Source organism: Cnephaeus nilssonii (assembly GCF_951640355.1).
Source record: "Cnephaeus nilssonii genome assembly, chromosome: 6".
NCBI lineage: Eukaryota > Metazoa > Chordata > Mammalia > Chiroptera > Vespertilionidae > Cnephaeus > Cnephaeus nilssonii.
This window is the reverse complement of record NC_137077.1, coordinates 106,484,449-106,504,406: the sequence shown is the minus strand read 5'-3', so window position 1 is coordinate 106,504,406 and position 19,958 is coordinate 106,484,449. Positions and strand designations below refer to the sequence as shown.

At 45.2% G+C, this 19,958-nt stretch overlaps 1 protein-coding gene across 1 annotated transcript in view; it reads left to right on the top strand.

Annotated features, from left to right (window-relative positions):
• The window catches only part of USP18 (ubiquitin specific peptidase 18), a 198,781-nt gene that overhangs the window by 113,531 nt on the left and 65,292 nt on the right, over positions 1-19,958 (top strand). Inside the window, exon 12 of the mRNA XM_079774907.1 lies at positions 234-256. The gene's annotated coding sequence lies outside the window, so the exon portion shown is untranslated. The remainder of the gene's footprint in view (positions 1-233; positions 257-19,958) is intronic.

The window sequence follows — 19,958 nt, the reverse complement described above, 5'->3', positions numbered from 1 at the left end:
TTCACCATGCTATTGTTTGTGTCCCTGGGTTACAAGTTATTTGGTTAATCTCTTCCCATCCACCCACCCCCACCTGCCCTCTAAAATTCGACGGTCTGTTCCATGCTTCTGTCTTTGGAACTATTTTGTTCATCAGTTTATTTTGCTCTATATTATCATTATCATATGAGTGAGATCATGTAATACTTATTCTTCTCTGATGGGCTTATTTTGCTTAGCATAATATTCTCCAGGTCCCTCCATGCTGTCTCAAATGGTAAGAGATCCTTCTTTTTTACTGCTGCATAGTATTCTATGGTATTGATATACCACAGCTTTTTTATCCACTCATCTACTGATGGGAACTTGGGCTGTTTTCAGATCTTAGCTATTGCAAATTGTGCTGCTGTGAACGTAGGGTTACATACATTCTTTCTGATTGGTGTTTCAGGTTTCTTAGGATATATTCCTAGAAGTGGGGTCACTGGGTCAAATGGCATTTCCATATTTAATTTTTTTAAGGAAACTCCATATTGTTTTCCATAGTGGCTGCACCAGTCTGCATTCCCACCAGCAGTGCAGGAGGGTTCCCTTTTCTCCGCATCCTCGCCAGCACTTGTCATTTGTTGATTTGTTGATGGTAGCCATTCTGACAGTTGTGAAGTGATAACTCATTGTTGTTTTAATTTGTATCTCTCTGATAATTAGTGACTTTGAGCATTTTTTTATATTTATCTTGGCCATTTGTATGTCCACTTTAGAGAAGTGTGTATTTAGGTCCTTTGCCCATTTTAAAAATTGGATTATTTGTCTCCCTTTTATTAAGTTGTATGAGTTCCTTATATATTTTGGATATTAACCCCTTATCAGATGTATCATTGCCAAATATGTTCTCCCATACAGTGGGCTCCCTTTTTGTTTTGTTGATGGTTTCTTTTGCTGTGCAGATGCTTTTTATTTCAGTCGTCCCATTTGTTTATTTTCTCCTTAGTTTCCTTTGAGATGTAGCAGCAAACATATTGCTACAAGAGATGTTTGAGAATTTCTTGCCTATGGTTTCTTCTAGGATTTTTATGATTTCACAATTTATATTTAAGTCTTTTATAACAATTTTCAGTTTATTCTTATTCTGTCTAATAAAAGAGTAATATGCAAATTGACCATCACTCCAACACACGATGGCTGCCCCCATGTGGTCAAAGATGGCTGCCCCCATGTGAACACAAGATGGCCACCACAAGATGGCCCACAGGGGAGGGCATTTGGGAGGGGTCAGGCCAGCAGGGGAGGGAAGTTGGGAGGGATCAGGCCAGCAGGGGAGGGCAGTTGGGAGTGATAAGGCCTGCAAGGGAGGGCAGTTGGGGATGACCAGGTCGGCAGAGGAGGGAATTTGGGGGCGACTGGGCCTGCAGGGAAGGGCAGTTGGGGGGGGACCCCAGGCCTTCAGGGGAGAGCAGTTCAGGGGGGACCAGGCCTACAGGGGAGGGCAGTTAGGGGTGACCAGGCCTGAAGGGGAGGGAAGTTAGGGGCAAACAGGCTGGCAGGGGAGCAGTTAGGCATCAATCAGGCTGGCAGGGGAGTGGTTAGGGCATGATCAGGCTGGCAGCAGAAGCGGTCAGGGGCAATCAGGAAGGCAGGCAGGCGAGCAGTTGGGAGCCAGCATTCCTGGATTGTGAGAGGGATGTCCGACTGCCAATTTAGGCCCGATCAGGCCTAAACGGGCAGTCAGACATCCCTCGAGGGGTTCCAGATTGGAGAGGGTGCAGGCTGGGCTGAGGGACACACCCCCCGTGCACGAATTTCGTGCACCAGGCCTCTAGTCTACACTAATAAAAGAGAAACATGCAAATTATCCATCACTCCACTACACCCACAAGCCACACCAACCAGCCAATCAGGAGCAAGTATGCAAATTAACCCAACCAAGATGGCAGCCAGCCATGGAGCCGGAGCAAGCAGGAGGCTTGGGTTGCCCTGGCAATGGAGGAAGCCAAGCTTCCCACCCACCCTGGCAGGCCCTGGCCTCCACACAAGGCTACAAAGTTTCAATTATAGAAGATAAATAAATCTTAGATACTTGCTTCCAACTGGCCCTGGCCTCCACTTAAGGAGGCGTTGGAAAAAAAAAAGAAAAAGAAAAAAAGCAGGGCTGGGTGCTTGGGTCACGGGGGGGTAATCAGGCCAGGATGGGATGGCAGGGGCCATTGGGGGTAAGCAGACCAGCTGGGGGGGCCAGTTGGGGGTGAGCAGGCCATCAGTGGGGGTCAGTTGGAGATGATCAGGACAGCAGGGGGGCAGTCTGGAGTGAGCAGACCAGCAGGGGGCGCAGTTGGGGGTGATCAGGCCAGTGGGGAGGGAAGGTGGGGGCAAGCAGGACAGCAGGGTGGCAGTTGCAGGTGAGCAGGCTGACATGGGGGGCAGTTGGGGGTGATTTGGCTGGTGGGGGGGGCATTTGGGGGCGAGCAGGCCAGCAGCAGGGGGCAGTTGGGGGCGAGCAGGCTGGCAGGCAGAGTGGTTAGGGCAATAAGGCCGGCAGGCAGGCAGGTGAGTGGCTGGAGCCAGCAGTCCTGGATTGTGAGAGGGCTGTCTGACTGCCAGTTTAGGCCTGATCCCTATAAACCAGCAGTAGGACATCCTTCGAGGGGTCCCAGATTGGAGAGGGTGTAGGCTGGGCTGAGGAACACCCCTCCACACACACCCCCATGCACAAATTTCGTGCACCAGGCCACTGGTTTTGGTATAAGTTGGTTGGTGGTCTAGTTTCATTTTTTGCATAAATCTGTCCAATTTTCCCAACACCATTTATTGAAGAGACTGTCTTGACTCCCTTGGATGTTCTTGCTTCTTTTTTCAAATATTAATTGACTGTATTGGCTTGGGTTGATTTCTGGGCTCTCTGTTTTGTTTTGTGTGTTTTTTCCTTTGATCTATATGCCTGTTCGTGTGCCAGTACCAGGCTCTTTTGATTACAGTGGCTTTGTAGTATAACTTGATATCTGGTATTGTGATCCTTCCAACTTTACTCTTTTTTTTTAATTTAAATTCTTCATTGGTTAAAGTATTATATAAGTCTCCTTTTCCCCCCATTGACCTCTCCCCAACCGCCCTCACCCCCCAGCACATGCCCTCACCATAACCCCCCTGTCTGTGTCCATTGGTTATGCTCATATGCATGCATATAAGTCCTTTGGTTGATCTCTTAACCCCTCACCCCCCGCTTTCCCTCATAGGTTGGACAGTCTGTTCAATGATTCTATGACTCTGATTCTATTATTGTTCATTAGTTTATGTTGTTCATTATATTCAACAAATGAATGAGATCATGTGATATTTATCTTTCTCTGACTGGCTTCTTTTGCAAATGGTAAGACTTCCTTCTTTTTTATAGCAGCATAGTATTCCATTGTGTAGATGAGTCACAGTTTTCTAATCCACTCATCTGCTGATGGGCACTTAGGCTGTTTCCAAATCTTAGCTATGGTAAATTGTGCTGCTATGAACATAAGGGTGCATATATCCTTTCTCATTAGTGTTTCTGGTTTCTTGGTATATAGTCCTAGAACTGGGATCACTGGGTCAAATGGGAGTTTCGTTTTTAAATTTTTGAGGAAATGCCATACTGTTCTCCACAATGGCTGCACCAGTCTGTATTCCCACCAGCAGTGTAAGACCTCCAACTTTACTTTTCTTTCTTGATTGCTGAAGATACTCGGGATCTTTTTTGGTTCCTTACAAATTTTTGGAGTGTTTGTTCTAGAACTGTGAAATATGCCATTGGTATTTTAATAGGGATTGCATTGAATCTATAGATTGCTTTGGGTACTATGGACATTTTAATGATGTTTATTCTACTAATCCATGAACCCAATATATTCTTTTGATCATTTATATCTTCTTCTATGTCTTTGTTCAGTATCCTGTAGTTTTCCAAATACAGATCTTTTCATCCTTGTTAAGTTTATTTCTAAGTATCTTAATTTTTTTGTATGGCAATGATAAATGGGATTGGTTTTTTTGTTTGTTTGTTTTTAGTTTTTCTTTCTGAGAGTTCATTTTTGGTGTATAAAAATGCCATCAAGCCCTAATTGGTTTGGCTCAGTGGACAGAATGTTGGCCTGTGGACCGAAGGGTCCTGGGTTCGATTCTAGTCAAGGGCACATGCCCATATTGTGGGTTTGATCCCTAGTGTAGGAGGCTGCTGGTCAGTTATTCTCTCTCATCATTGATGTTTCTATCTCTCGCTTCCTCTCTGAAAATCAATAATATCCTATCTAATAAAGAAGGAATATGCTAATTGACCATCACACTCTCACAAAGATGGCGGTGCCCACAGCCAATAAGGAGGGAATGTGCTAATTGACTGCCATGCCCTCAAAGATGGTGGCGCCCACAACCACAAGTTGGTGGTGCCCAGTCCCCTCAGCCCCGCCGGGGCGGCAGGTGCACAGCACAGCTGGGCCCACCCCCAAGTGGGTCCGGCCACTCCGTGCGCCTGCCTCCTGAGTCCCCAAATCCCTTCTGCCCCTGAGCCACCCAGGGATGGCCCAAGGGACTACCAAACGACTGAGCAAGCAGGCTGCATGGGGCGACCAGGCTGGCAGTGGGGTTAGTGAGGGATGACCAAATGACTGAACAAGTAGGCTGCGTGGGGCGACCAGGCTGGCAGGGGGGGCAGTTGGGGGTGATTAGGCTGGCGGGGGGGCAGTGAGGGGTGACCAGGCTGGCAGGGGGGGCAGTTCAGAGTGATCAGGCCAGCAGAGGGGGATAGTTGGGGGTGACCAGGCTGGTTGGGGCAGGCAGTTAGGAGAGACCAGGCCAGCAGGGAGGGGGCAGTTGGGGGCAACCTGGCCGGCAGCGGGGGAAAGTTAGGGGCGACCAGGCTGACACACAGAGGCAGTGAGGGGATATCAGGCTGGCAAGGGAGGGCAATTAGGGGTGACCAGGCAGGCAGGCAGGCAGGTGAGCGATTAGGAGCCAGCAGTTCTGGATTGTGAGAGGAATGTCCAACTACCAGTCTAGACTGGCAGTCAGACATCCCCCGAGGGGTCCCGGATTGGAGAGGGTGCAGAGTGGGCTGAGGACCCCCATCCCCATGCACAAATTTCATCCACCGGGCCTCTAGTGTGTGTGTGTGTGTGTGTGTGTGTGTGTGTGTGTGTGTGTGTGTGTGTGTATTAAAATGCCATCAATTTCTGGGTGTTAATTTTGTATCCTGCTACATTGCCAAATTCATTTATTAAATTTAGTAAATTTTTTATGTGAATTCTTTATGGTTTTCTATATACAATGTCATGTCATGTGCAGATATTGACAGTTTCACTTTCTCCTTTCCAATTTGGATTTCTTTTATCTCTTCTTGTCTGATTACTGTGGCTAAGACTTTCATTACTGTGTTGAATAAGAGTGGTGAAAGGAGACATCCCTGTCTTGCTCCTGATCTTATGGAAAATTATTTAGTTTTTCCCATTGAATGCATGCTAGGCACAACCCTTCTGCTGATAGTTTATTTTTTTTAATAAAAAATGGGTGTTGAATTTTGTCAAATGCTTTTTATGTGTCTATTAATATGATTATGTGATTTTTGTCTTTCAATTTGTTTATGTTATGTATCACATTTATTGATTTGTGAATACTGTACCAGACTTGCATCCCTGGAATAATCCCACCTGATCATTGTGTGTGATCTCTTTAACATATTGCCAGATCCAATTTGCTAATATTTGGTGAGGATTTTAGCATCTAGGTTCATCAGGGATATTAGCCTATAATTCTCTTTCTTTGTAGTGTCTTAATCTGGTTTTGGAATTAGGATAATGCTGGCTTCATAAAAGGAGCTTGGAAGTATTCCTTCTGCTTGGATATTTTTGGAATAGTTTGAAGAGTGTAGGTGTTAGTTCTCATTTGAATGTTTGGTAAAACTCTCATGTAAAGCCATCTGAACCAGGACTTTTATTTGATGGGAGTTTTCTTTTTTAATTTTTTATTACTGCTACAATTTCATCAGTTGTTATTAGCCTATTTAGGTTTTCAGATTCTTCCTGATTCATTTTTGGAAGACTGTATGTTAATAGGAATCTGTCCTTGTCCAGGTTGTCTAGCGTGTTGGCATATAATTGTTCCCAGTATATTCTTACAATCCTTTGAAGCTCTGTAGTGTTGCTTATTACTTCCATGTTTTTGTTTCTGATTTTATTTATTTGGGTCCTCATTGTTTCTTTATGAGTCTGACTAAAGATTCATCAGTCTTCCTTTTATTTTCAAAGAACCAGCTCTTGGTTTCATTGATCTTTGGTATTGTTGTGTGTTTTTTTAAAAAAAAAGTCTCTATGTCATTTATTTCTGCTTTGATCTTTGATATTTTATTTCTTCTACTTTGGGATTTTTATGTTGTTCTATTTCTGATTATTTTAAGTTGTAGTGTTTAGATAGTTTTAAAATAATATTTTTTGTTTTCTCAGGTAGGCTTGTAGTGTCATATACTTCTCTCTCAGGACTGCTTTTGCTATGTCCCATAGATTTGGGTTGCTCTGTGTTCATTATCATTTATTTCCAGGAATTTATTTATTTTTTTATCTCATTGGTACCACACTCATTGTTTAATATCATGCAATTAGCCTCCATGTGTTTCAAGGTTTTTCCGTGTTTTTACTGTAGTTGATTTCTAATTCTATGTCATTGTGATCCAAGCAGATGCTTTATATGATTTCAATCTTCTTAAATTTGTATAGACTTGTTTTTTGTTGTTGTTTTTTTGTCATAACATAAGGTTTGTCTTTGAGAACGACCCATGTGGAGTTGAGAAGAATATATGTTCTGAAACTTTGGGTGAAATGTTCTGTAACTGTCAATTAAATACATTTGATCTAGTTTGTTATTAAGAGGCACTGTTTCCTGCACTAGCCAGTTTGGCTCAGTGTATAGAGCATTGGCCTGCGGACTGAAGGGTCCTGGGTTCGATTCTGGTCAAGGGCACATGCCTGGGTTGTGGCTTGATCCCCAGTAGGGGGTGTGCAGGAGGCAGCCAATCAATTATTCTCTCTCATCATTAACTTTTCTGTCTCTCTCTCCCTTTCCCTTACTCTCTGAAATTAATAAAAACATATTTAAGAAAAGAGTCACTGTTTCCCCATTGACTCTAGTCCCCTACTATGACTGTACCAGAGTCCCAGTGCATGAAATTCGTGCATGGCGGGGGGGTGTCCCTCAGCCCAGCCTGCACCCTCTCCAATCTGGGACCCCTTGAGGGATGTCCAACCGCCTGTTTAAACGGGCGGTCGAACATCCCTCTCACAATCCAGGACTGCTGGCTCCCAACTGCCCTCCCCTGCAGGCCTGGTCCCCCCAACTGCCTTTCCCTGCTGGCCTGGTCCCCCCCAACTACCCTCCCCTCAGGCCTTGTCCCCCCCCAACTGCCCTCCCTTTCAGCCCGAGTTCCCCCCCAACTGCCCTCCCCTGCAAGCCTGGGTCCCCCCCAACTGCCCTCCTCTGCCAGCCTGGTCACCCCTAATTGCCCTCCTCTGCTGGCTTGGTCACCCCTAACTTCCCACCACTGCCCTCCCCTGCAGGCCATCTTGTGGTGGCCATCTTGTGGCAGACATCTTGTGTGCACATGGGGGCAGCCATCTTTGACCAAATGGGGGCGGCCATCTTGTGTCTTAGTGTGATGGTCAATTTGCATATTACTCTTTATTAGATAGGATTGTTGTCCAACTCTCCTTAAAAATTTTTTCGTAAGTTTTTTTTAATATATATTTAGGTGCTCCTATATTAGGTGCATATATGTTTACCAGAGTTACATCCTCTTGTTCAATTGATCCCTTTATAAATATATAGTGGCCTTTATTGTCTCCTGTTATGGCCTTCATTTTGACATCTAATTTGTCAGATATAATTGCTACCACTGCTTTCTTTTCATTTCTATTTGCATGGAAAAAATTTTTTCATCCCTTCTCCCTCATACTGTTTGAGTCTTATGTTCTGGGGTGGGTCTCTGGTAGAGAGCACACATTTGGTTCATGTTTTCTTATCTATTCAGCTATTCTATGTCTTTTGATTGGAGCATTTAATCCATTTACCTTTAAGGTTATTATTGATAGGTATTTGTTTATTGCCATTTTAGATCTTTTTTTCACTTTTTTTAAAATTTATTGTCTAAAGTTTTACACATATCTCCTTTTTCCCTGATTAGCCTTCCCCCGCCCCCCCCAAGCCATTCCCACCCCAGGCAAGCCCCCACTACCCCAGTGTCTGTGTCCATTGGTTATGCTAATATTCATGCATAAAAGTCCTTTGGTTGCTCTCTAACCTCCCCTCCCCTGCCATATGTTACTGAATCTATTCTTGTTCATCAAATTATGTGGATTATTTTATCTCACATATGAGTGAGATCATGTGATATTTATCTTTCTCCAACTGGTTTATTTCGCTTAGCATAATGCTCTCCAGTTCCATCCATGCAGTTGCAAATAGTAAAAGTTCCTTTTTTATAATAGCATAGTATTCCATTGTGCAGATGTACTTCATTTTTTCCCCCACTCATCTGCTGATGGGCACTTAGGTTGTTTCCAAATCTTAGCTATTGTAAATTATGCTGCTAAGAACATAGGGGTGCACATATACTTTCTGATTGGTGTCTCTGGTTTCTTGGGATATATTCCTAGTAGTGGGATCACTGGGTCAAATGGGAGTTCAATTTTGAACTTTTTGAGGAAACTCCACACTGTCTTCTACAGTGGCTGCACCGGTCTGCATTCCCACCAGCAGTGCATGAGGGTTCCTTTTTCTCTACATCCTCGCCAGCACTTGTTGTTCGTTGATTTGTTGATGATAGCCATTCTGACCAGTGTGAGATGGTACCTCATTGTTGTTTTGATTTGCATCTCTCGGATGATTAGTGACTTTGAGCATGTTTTCATATGTCTCTCGGCCTTCTGTATGTCCTCTTTTGAAAAGTTTCTATTTAGGTCCTTTGCCCATTTTTTATTTGGGTTGTTTATCTTCCTTTTGTTAAGTTGTATGAGTTCTCTGTAAATTTTGGAGATTAAACCCTTATATGAAACTAGAGGCCCGTTGAACAAATATTAGTGCAATAGGCATTCCTTCCCCTGGCTGCTGGCACCATTTTTCCTCAGGCACCCTGGACTGGGCCACAGCAGAGCCAAGCCTGCTGCCTTCAGCCTGCAGCCTTCAGGCTTTGCTGCAGCCACGGGAGGAGCCTTCAGTCTTCAGTCTTCACTCGGGCGGAACCTTCAGTCTTCACTCCGTGCCTGCATATGCAAATTAACCCGCTATCTTTTGTGGGTTAATTTGCATACTCCTGATTGACTGGTGGGTATAGTGGAGGTATGGTCAATTTACATATTTGTCTATTATTAGGTAATGATTTTGCAAATACGTTCTCCCATGCAATGGGCTTTCTTGTTTTGTTGATGGTTTCTTTTGCTGTGCAGAGCTTTTTATTTTGATATAGAACCATTTGTTTATTTTCTCCTTATTCTCCATTGCCCTAGGAGCTTTGTCGGTAAAGATATTGCTACAACATATGTTTGCTATTTTGCTGCCTATGAAGTCTTGTAGGATTTTTATAGTTTCTCATCTTACATTTAAGTCCTTTAGCGATTTTGAGTTTGTTTTTGTGTATGGTGTAAGTTGGTGATCTTTTTGCATGTATCTGGCCAAATTTCCCAGCACTATTTATTGAAGAGACTGTTTTGACTCCATTGTATACTCGTGCCTTCTTTGAGCATAATGGCTTGGGTCGATTTCTGGGTTCTCTGTTCTGTTTCATTGGTCTATATATCTGTTCTTGTGCCAGTACCAGGCAGTTTTGAGAACAATGGCTTGGTTACATAGCTTGATATCCGATATTGTGATCCCTCCAACTTTTTTCTTCTTTCTCAGGATTGCTGTGGCTGTTCGGGGTCTTTTTAATTCCAGATGAATTTTTGAAGAGTTTGTTCTAGATCTTTGAAATATGCCATTGGTATTTTAATGGGGATGGCATGGAATCTGTAGATTACTTTGGGTAGTATGGACATTTAAATGATGTTGATTCTACCAATCCATGATCATCGTATGCTCTTTTATTTGTTTACTAGAGGCCTGGTGCACTAAATTCATGCACGATGGTGGGGGGACAGGGGGAAGGATTCCTCAGCCTGGCCTGAACCCTCTTCAATCTGGGACCCCCCTTGCAATCCGGGACTGCTGGCTCCTAAGTGCTCGCCTGCCTAATCACCCCTAACCTCCTCTGCCTGCCTGCCTGATTTCACCTAACTGTTCCCCTACTTGCCTGATTGCCCTAACTTATCCCCTTCTGGCCTGATTGCCCCTAACCACCTCAGCCTTGCCCCACAGCTGGAACTCAGTATTCCCTCCTACTGCCGGTCGCAGGCACCCGGGACCCAGGCTTCCCTCCTTCTGGACAGCCGCAGTCACCCAGGACCTGGCCAGCTTCACCTGGGCCAGCTGCTGCTGTAGGGGATCATGGGAGGGCAGCTTTGCCCAGGCTGCAGTAACAGGCACCTGGGACCGTGGGGCTGGTGGCTTGTCCCTCTCCTGGGCTGCAGCCACAGGCGCTGGTGCCTGGGAACACAGGACAGGTGGCTTGTCCCTCTCCCAGGCCACAGGTTCAGTTGCAACCACAAGGCCTGGGACCATGGGCTGGGTGGCTTGTCCCTCTCCCGGGCTGCAGCCTGGCTGGTCCCCATTCCTCTCTCATGTGAGCTTATTTGTGCCTGGCTGGTCTCCATTCCTCGCTCCCCAGTGTTGAGTATCTGAGCCATTACAGCATGACGGCAAGAGGGTGTGACGACAATTTGCATATTATCTCTTGATTATATAGGATGTTTTCTTCTATCTTTCTTTTCAATGTCCTGTAGTTTTCCGAGTATAGGTCTTTTACTTCCTTAGTTAAGTTTATTTCTATGTATCTTAATTTTGTTGGTGCAATGGTAATTTGGATTTTTTTCTCAATTCACTTTCTGTGAGTTCATTATTGGTGTATAAAAAGGCCAAGGATTTCTGGGTGTTAATTTTGCATCCTGCTACATTGAAAAATTCATTTATTAGGTCTAATAGTTTTTTTATTGAGTCTTTGGAGTTTTCTATGTATAGTATATGTCATTTGCAAATAAGGACAGTTTTACTTCTTCTTTTCCTATATGGATGCCTTTTATTTCTTCTTCTTCTTGTCATATCGCTATGGCTAGCACTTCCAGTATTTTGTCAAACAGGAGTGATGAGAGTGGGCATCCCTGTCTTGTTCCTGTTCTTAGGGGAAGTTAGTTTAGTTTTTCCCATTGAGTATTATGTTGGCTGTAGGTTTGTCATATAAGGCTTTTATGATGTGCAGGTGTGATCTCTCTATTCCCACTTTACTGAGAGTTTTTATCAAGAAAGGGTGTTGAATTTTGTCAAATGCTTTTTCTGCATCAATTGATATGACTATGTGGTTTTTATCTCTCAATTTAAGTCATGTATCACATTTATTGATTTGTGGATATTGTACCATCCTTGCATCTCCAGAATAAATCCCACTTGATCATGGTTATGATCTTTCTAATGTAATGCTGAATCTGATTTGCTAGAATTTTGTTGAGGATTTTAGCACCTATGTTCATCAAATATATTGGCCTGTAGTTCTCTCTTTTTTGGGGAAGCAGGGTTCTTTATCTGGTTTTGGAATTGGTGTAATGCTGGTTTCATAGAAAGAGCTTGGAAGTATGCCTTCCTCGTGAATTTTTTGGAATAGTCTGAGAAAGATAGGTTTTAGTTCTTTGAATACTTGGTAGAAGTCCCCTGTAAAGTCATCCTGGCCAGGGCTTTTGTTTGCTGGAATACTTTAGATTACTGCTTCAACTTCTTCAGTAGTGATCAGCCTATTCAAGTTTTTTTATTCTTCCTGATTGAGTTTTTGGAGCTTGTATTTTTCTAAGTATATGTCCATTTCATCTAGGTTGTCCATTTTGTTGGAATAGAGTTGTTCATAGTATTTTTTCACAATCCTTTGTATTTCTGTGGGATCAGTTGTTATTTCACCTCTTTCATTTCTGATTTTGTTTATTTGGGTCCTTTCTCTTTGCTTTTTGGTGAGCATGGCTAGAATTTCATCAATATTGTTTATCCTTTCAAAGAACCAGCTCTTGGTTTCATTGATCTTTTGTGTTATTTTTGGGGTCTCTATGTTGTTTATTTCCACTCTGATCTTTATTATTTCCTTCCTTCTGTTCACTTTTGGCTTTTCTTGCGCTTTCTTTCTAACTTTTTGAGTTGTAGGATTGGATAATTTATTACCATTTTTTCTTTTTTTTTGAGGTAGGCCTGTAGAGTTATGAACTTTCCTCTCAAGTCTGTGTTCTGGGCTGCAAACATTGCACAGCGCCTCCGTTGCTTGGAGGCAGGATGCCTTAGGACAGAGGGAGGTGGAGTAGGTCAATGAACAATGGGCTGGTTGGAGTTTAGAGGGAGTTAGAGGTTCAAGCTCCGGCCAAGCGTGCCCAGGCGTTACACCTATACCCTGAGTTCCTTGGAACCAGCTGAAATAGCTTTTGTAACCTTTGGGTTGTCATTGTAACTGTCCTAACTCCCTCTTGTGGTTTCTGAGTATAAATTTGCTATAACACCTGTGGTCTGCACTGCAGTTCGGCCTTTACCGTGGTAGAGTGCAGCAACTGCAGTCACTGGCCAGTTTATTAAAGGCTCATAAATTTTGATCTCTGTCTCTGGTGGTCATCTCTTGTGGGTCGCTCCATAACATTTGGAGGCCCCAGCGAGATACACTCCGGCCACGTTGCTGGTGGACACCCCAGGTGAGGACACTCCAGTCTCCATCCCGGGTTCCAGGGAGGCAGAGTGTCTCCTCCTAAATTTGCAATCCGAAAGTAAGAGCCACCTGGACCTCCAGTGGGGAGATAAGCACCTGGTTTCTGTTTGTGGAACGTTCCCCTGGTGGACTACAGGAGGGCTGGACACAGTGAAGCCTCCGAGTACGGACAGCCAGGCGCGACGGTGCCTGGGGTCCCTGTTACGTGTAACCTTAGGGTACACGTGTCTGGTTTGTCTTGTCTTTGTTGTCCTTGTCTTTGTTAAAATGGGTCAGGGCCAGTTGTCTATGTCTACAATGATTTCTTAAGAATTTTCAGGACTTCAAATGGTGCGAAGGAGACTACAGGACGTTGGTTAATAGTCTTGATTTGCAGAGATTGTGTGAATTAGAATGGCCCACATTTGGGGTTGGGTGGCCGTCCACCAGGACCTATGACTTAGGAACGGCTTATAAGGTTCATCATATTGTTTATGGCCTTCCAGGTCACCTTGACCAAATCCCTTCAAATTTGGATTGACATCCTCACTGAAAAACCCCAGTGGTTGAAAAATTGCCAGGGCCAAGAAAGAAAATTGGGACAGAAACAGACCGTTTTATTGGCTCATCCCCCAAAAGGAGACAAGAAGGTAGACTATAAGGTCTTACCAAATAATCCAGAGGACAGGGTCCTGACCGCTGGCCTCCTCTTTATGTTCCCCCTCCAGAGCCCCAACAGGAAGTGGGCCCCTCGGCCTCGTGGGAAGCCCCAATACCCTCACAAATGCCTCCTAGTTCTGTTGCCCCGCCGCCTTCGGCACCAACATTATCAACGGGACAGATGGGAGGAGCCCCTGGAAACCCAACCCCAGCAACACCCCTCTACCCTGCGCTCCCGCAGGCGCCTCCACCCGGAGTGAAAATCCGGACCCAAGTTCATGGCCCCTGGGGGAGGGGGTCCGGACAATTGGCCTCCCACTCAGACTCCGTCCACAAACAACCCTTTCAGTCCGCCCCACACCCAGACCAGGACCCCTTATGGCCCACTGGACCGGCAGCCTTTTATGGTCTCCTATACAACTGGAAGAACCAAAACCCATTGTTCTCCCAGAATCCCCAAGGTCTGATTTCGCTCCTGGAGTTGGTCTTTTTCACCCACCAGCCAACCTGGGACGACTGCCAGCAGCTACTTCAGACCCTTTTCACCTCAGAAGAGAGAGAGAGAGTCAGAGGGGAAGGGAGGAAGTTAGTTCTTGGGCCAGATGGCCAACCCACCACAGACCCAGGGAGGATTGAGGCTATTTTTCCATCCGGAAGGCCACAATGGGATGACTGGGGCAGGGAGGCTCTCGACAGGTATCGCCAGACTCTCCTGAGGGGCATCGGAGTGGCAGCTAGGAAGCCCACCAACCTTTCCAAGGTAACAGAAACAGTCCAGGGACCAAATGAGAGCCCTACTGCCTTCCTCGAGAGGCTCTGTGAGGCATATCGGGTGTACACCCCAATAGACCCTGATGCCCCAGAGAATCGGCGGGCTATCAATGTAGCGTTTGTGTCCCAGTCGGCCCCAGATATTAGAAAAAAATTACAGAAGTTAGAAGGCTTTGAGGGGAAGTCACTTTCAGAACTGGTCGAGGTCATCCAGAAGGTGTTTAACAACCAAGAAGATCAGACTGCTAACCTAAACACCAGAATGGCAAAGGTCCTTCTAGCCATAAATGAAGTAAAGGGACAGCAACAATGGATGGGAAGAAAAGAATAGGAGAAGAGAGGACAGAACCAAAAGACCCGGCTGGGGAAAAACCAGTGTGCCTATTGTAAGAAAGAAGGGCACTGGAAATGGGAGTGTCCTGAGCAGCCAGGGAATAAGGCAGTCCCGGTGTTAGTGGAAGAAGTGGACTGAAGGCATCAGGGCTCTGTGGGCCCCCAGGAGCCTTAGGTAACGCTAAATGTGGGGGGCAAGCCAGTAGGTAGACACTGGAGCCACCTTCTCTGTACTGCAACACCCGGCCGGGACAGTTTCTAAAGACAGAACTCTCATCCAGGGGGCCACAGGATGAGTAAAGTCTTACCCCGGGACACAAGCCTGGATTGCTAACCTCAGGAAAAAGACTGTTACCCATTCCTTCCTCGTTATGCTCTAGCACTGCCTGACCTCACCATGCCCTTCCAGCTTTATGTGGCAGAATCTCAGGGGGTTGCCAAAAGGGTACTAATGCAAAATCTGGGGCCCTGGAAGAGGCCAGTTGCCTACTTGTCTAAGAGGTTGGACCCAGCTCCTGGGTTCGGGTGAGGCCACGCGCCCCTGGGTCTGGGTGAGGCTGGATCCCGGGTCCGGGTGAGGCCGCGCGCACCTGGGTCCGGGTGAGGCCACGCACCCCTGGGTCCGGGTGAGGCCACACCCCTGGGTCCGGGCGAGACCAAACCAGAGAGAGTTGGACCTGCATTACCACCATTTGTCCACCATCCAGAACTGAAAAGTTAGTGCCGACATGTACACATAAGGAACTGGTGGACATTGAAATTGGGTCTCAAAAGAACTGTTGGTCCAGAAAGAAACTCACTACAGACTGATTCATTTGCCTGTCAGCATAACTATTATTGCTCGTCTCACATTCGGTTCTTATAAGTATATTTCTAGTAACACATGATCCCACTCATCTAGGGGAAATGATGAACAACATAGACTGATGAACAAGAACAGACCCAGAAACAAGGAGGCATCGATCGGACTGTCGGGCCTCAGAGGGAGGGTAGGGGAGGGTGGGGGTAGGGAGAAGAGATCAACCAAAGGACTTGTGTGCATGCATACGAGCCTAACCAATGGTTAAGGACAACAGGAGGGTGGGGGCATCCATGGGGAGGGGTGTGGGATGGGAATGGGGGGATGAGGACAAATATGTGACACCTTAATCAATAAAGAAATTTTAAAAAATAATAATAAAATAAAAATAAAAAGAGGTTGGACCCAGTGGCCGCAGGATGGCCGAGCTCTCTGAAGGCTATAGCAGCCATGGCCATACTGGTTAAGAAAGCCTCTAAACTGGCTTTTGGCCAAGACGTACAAGTGGTTGCTCCCCACGCAGTAGAAACCCTACTGCACAGCCCACCTGAGCGCTGGTTGTCAAATGCTTGTATTACCCAGTACCAGGTACTCCTGCTAGACCCCCCGAGGGTAAGCTTCTTGAAGACTACAGCCCTAAACCCAGCCACTCTCCTCCCCGCCCCCCCGATGAGGAAGCTGAAACTCCCCTCCACGACTCTGAAGAGACCCTAACCTCCTTGAGGGCCGACCTAATAGACCAGCCCATCTCCAACCCTGAGGAGACCCTGTTCACTGACGGAAGCAGCTTTGTGGAGGACGGTATCAGGTATGCTGGGGCAGCTATAGTTACACAAGAAAGAGTCATATGGGCACAATCCCTAGGATATGGGACTTCAGCACAGAAGGCAGAACTCATAGCCCTCACCCAGACCTTACGGTGGGGAAAGGTCAAGAGAATCGATATCTATACGGACAGTAGATATGCTTTTGCCACAGTGCATATACATGGAGCCTTATATCAGGAGAGGGGCCTCCTAACCTCAGGGGGGAAGGATATTAAAAATGCTCCAGCGATACTAAACCTTCTTTCAGCCATTTGGGGCCCTAAAGAAGTTGCAGTCATACAATTCCCCTGTGACGAAGGGGAACCAATTTGCTGACAAAATGACTAAAGAGACTGCAATAAGACCAGTAGGGCCCCTAGAGGTGCTGGCAGCCATGCCTACCCAGAATCTGAAGCCCAACCCCAGGTACACCCCAGAGGAAGAGGATACAGCCAGGAGATGCCAGATCTGCGCACAAGTGAACCCAGGACCTCCGATAACTGGCCCGCCAGGAACCCGGTTTCGAGGTTCAAGCCCTGGTGAACACTTGGAAGTCGACTTTACTGAATTGCCCAGTGGATTGGGAGGATACCGATATCTCCTAGTATTTGTGGACACTTTCTCAGGCTGGCCAGAGGCATACCCGACCAGGGCTGAAACAGCACAGGTAGTAGTTAAGAAACTCCTCTCTGAAATTCTCCCCCGGTTTGGCCTACCTTTATTCATGGGGTCCGACAATGGCCCAGCGTTCATCACTAAGGTAACCCAATCTTTAGTTAAGACCCGTAAGGCCACATAGAAATTACATTGTGTTTATAGACCTCAGAGTTCTGGCCAGGTAGAGAGAATGAATCAGACACTTAAGGACACAATAACTAAACTAAAATTAGAGACTGGCGAGAACTGGGTAGGTCTCTTCCCCCTTTCCCTACTCAGGGCTCGCTGCACCCCATATGTAAAAGGGCTGACTCCTTTTGAAATCATGTTTGGCCATCCACCACCTCTTCTCCTGTGGCTAAAGGAGGAAGGGATAGCTGTATTATCCAATAGAAATCTCCTCAAGTCTTTGCAGGCGCTCCAGAGCAGTACAGCAGCTGCAAGGCGAATCGTCAGGGCAGCACACCAGGAAGCCCACCCACCAGTCCCGGACAGCCCACCTGTGTGCGCTCCTGGCCACCTAGTCTGGGTGCAGAGGCATGAGGAATGCAGGCTGTGGAGCTCGTGGTCCTCCACACCCATTGCCGGAGAGTCCCCGGAGAAGGAGGGGAGGAATCTGAATCAACGATTTGATTCACCATAAAGACCAGTAGGGAATGTTCTGGGCTGCAAACATTGCACAGCTCCTCCGTTGCCTGGAGGCAGGATGCCTTAGGACAGAGAGAGGTAGAGTAGGTCACCGAACAATGGGTCGGTTAGTTTGGAGGGAGGTAGTGGGTCACGTTCCGGCCTAGCGTGCCCAGGCGTTACACCTATACCCTGAGTTCCTTGGAACCAGCTGAAATAGCTTTTGTAACCTTTGGGTTGTCATTGTAACTGTCCTAACTCCCTCTTGTGGTTTCTGAGTATAAATTTGCTATAACACCTGTGGTCTGCCTTTACCGAGGTAGAGTGCAGCAACTGCAGTCACTGTCCAGTTTATTAAAAGCTCATAAATTTTTATCTCTGTCTCTGGTGGTCATCTCTTGCAGGTCACTCCATAACAGTCTGCTTTCACTGTGTCCCATATACTTTTGATTGTTGTGTTTTCATTGATGTTTGTTGCTATAATGCTTTTTATTTCTTCTTTGATCTCTTTGGTAACCCAATCGTTGTTTAATAGAATGCTATTTAGCCTCCAAGTGTTTGATTTTTTTCATTGTTTTTTTTTTTTTTGTAGTTGATTTTTAATTTTATGCCATTGTGATCCGAGAAGATGCTTGATATGATTTCTACCTTTTTGAATTTGGTGAGATTTTGCCTGTGTCCCTATATGTGGTATATCATTGAAAATGACCCATGTGCACTTGAGAAGAATGCATTCTGTGGTTTTGGGGTTAAATGTTCTGAAGATGTCAATTAAGTCCATCTGATCTAGTGAGTCATTTAGGATTCATGTAGGATTGATGTTTCTTTGCTGTTTTTTAGTTAGAGGATTTATACAGTGGTGTTGGTGGGGTATTAAAGTCCCCTACTATGACTGTATTGCTGTCAATCTCTCCTTTCATATCCTCCAGAAGTTTTATGTATTTGAGTTCTCCTGTATTGAGTGCATGTATGTTCACCAGAGATATATCTTCTTGTTGAATTGCTTCCTTTAGTATTATGAAGTAGCCTTCCTTATCTCTTATTATGGCCTTCACCTTGAGGTCTAATTTGTCAGATATAAGTATTGCTACCCCAGCTTTTTTTTTTTTTTTCATTTCCCCTGATAAACCTTTTCCCATCCCTTCACTATCAGTCTGTGTGAGTCCTTTGTTCTGAGGTGTGTCTCCTGTAGACAGCAGATATATGGGTCATGTTTTCTTATCCACTCAGCTACCCTATGTCTTTTGATTGGGGTATTTAATCTATTTACACTTAAAGTTATTATTGAGCCGAAACCGGTTTGGCTCAGTGGATAGAGCATCGGCCTGTGGACTGAAAGGTCCCAGGTTCGATTCCGGTCTAAGGGCGTGTACCTTGGTTGCGGGCACATCCCCAGTAAGGGGTGTGCAGGGGGCAGCTGATCGATGTCTCTCTCTCATCGATGTTTCTAACTCTTTATCCCTCTCCCTTCCTCTCTGTAAGAAATCAATAATATATATATATTTTTTAAAAAGTTTAAAGTTATTATTTGTGGCCATTTTTTTCTTTATGCCTGTGTTGCTTCTTCTTTTCCAATTTCTTCTTTTTACAGCAGATCCTTTAGCATTTCTTGCATTGCTGGTTTGGTGGTGATAAACTCCCTTAATCCTTTTTTGTCTGATTTTCCTGATTTCGCCCTCAACTTTGATTGATAGCCTTGCTGGGTACAGTATTCTTGGATTCAGACCCTTGCGTTGCATCACTTTGTATATTTCATTCCATTCCCTTCTGGCCTGATATGTTTTTGCTGAGAAATCAGTCAATAGTGTGATGGAAGATCCTTTGTAGGTAACTTTCTGTTTGTCTCTGGCAGCCTTTAAGTTTCTTACTTTTTCGTTGGTGTTTGCCATTTTAGTTATAATGTGTCTTGGTGTTAGTCTTTTTATTTTATTTTAATTTTTTATTTAAAGTATTACAAGTAGCAATACATATATCTCTCTTTTTTCCCCCATTGACCTTCCCCAGGCCTCTCTATGCCCCAGCACATGCCCTCACCCTCCCGCCAGTGTCATGCATCCACTGGTTATGCTTATATGCATGCATACAAGACCTTGGGTTGATCTCTTACCTCCCCCTCCAAACCTCCTGAGCTTCCCGCTGTAGATTGATAGTCTGTTCGATGCTTCTCTGCCTCTGTATCTATTTTTGTTGATCTGTTTATAATGTTCTTTATTATCCATAAATGAGTGAGATCATGTGGTATTTTTCTTTCACTGACTGGCTTATTTCACTTAGCATAATGCTCTCTAGTTCTATCTATGCTGTTGCAAATGGTAAGAATTCCTTCTTTTTTATAGCAGCGTAGTATTCCATTGTGTAGATGTACCACAGTTTTCTATTCCACTCATGTGATGATGGGCATTTAGGCTGATTCCAAATCTTAGCTACTATACATTGTGCTGCTATGAACATAGGGGTGTATATATCCTTTCCAATTGGTGTTTCTGTTTTCTTGGGATATATTCCTAGTAGTGGAATTACTGGG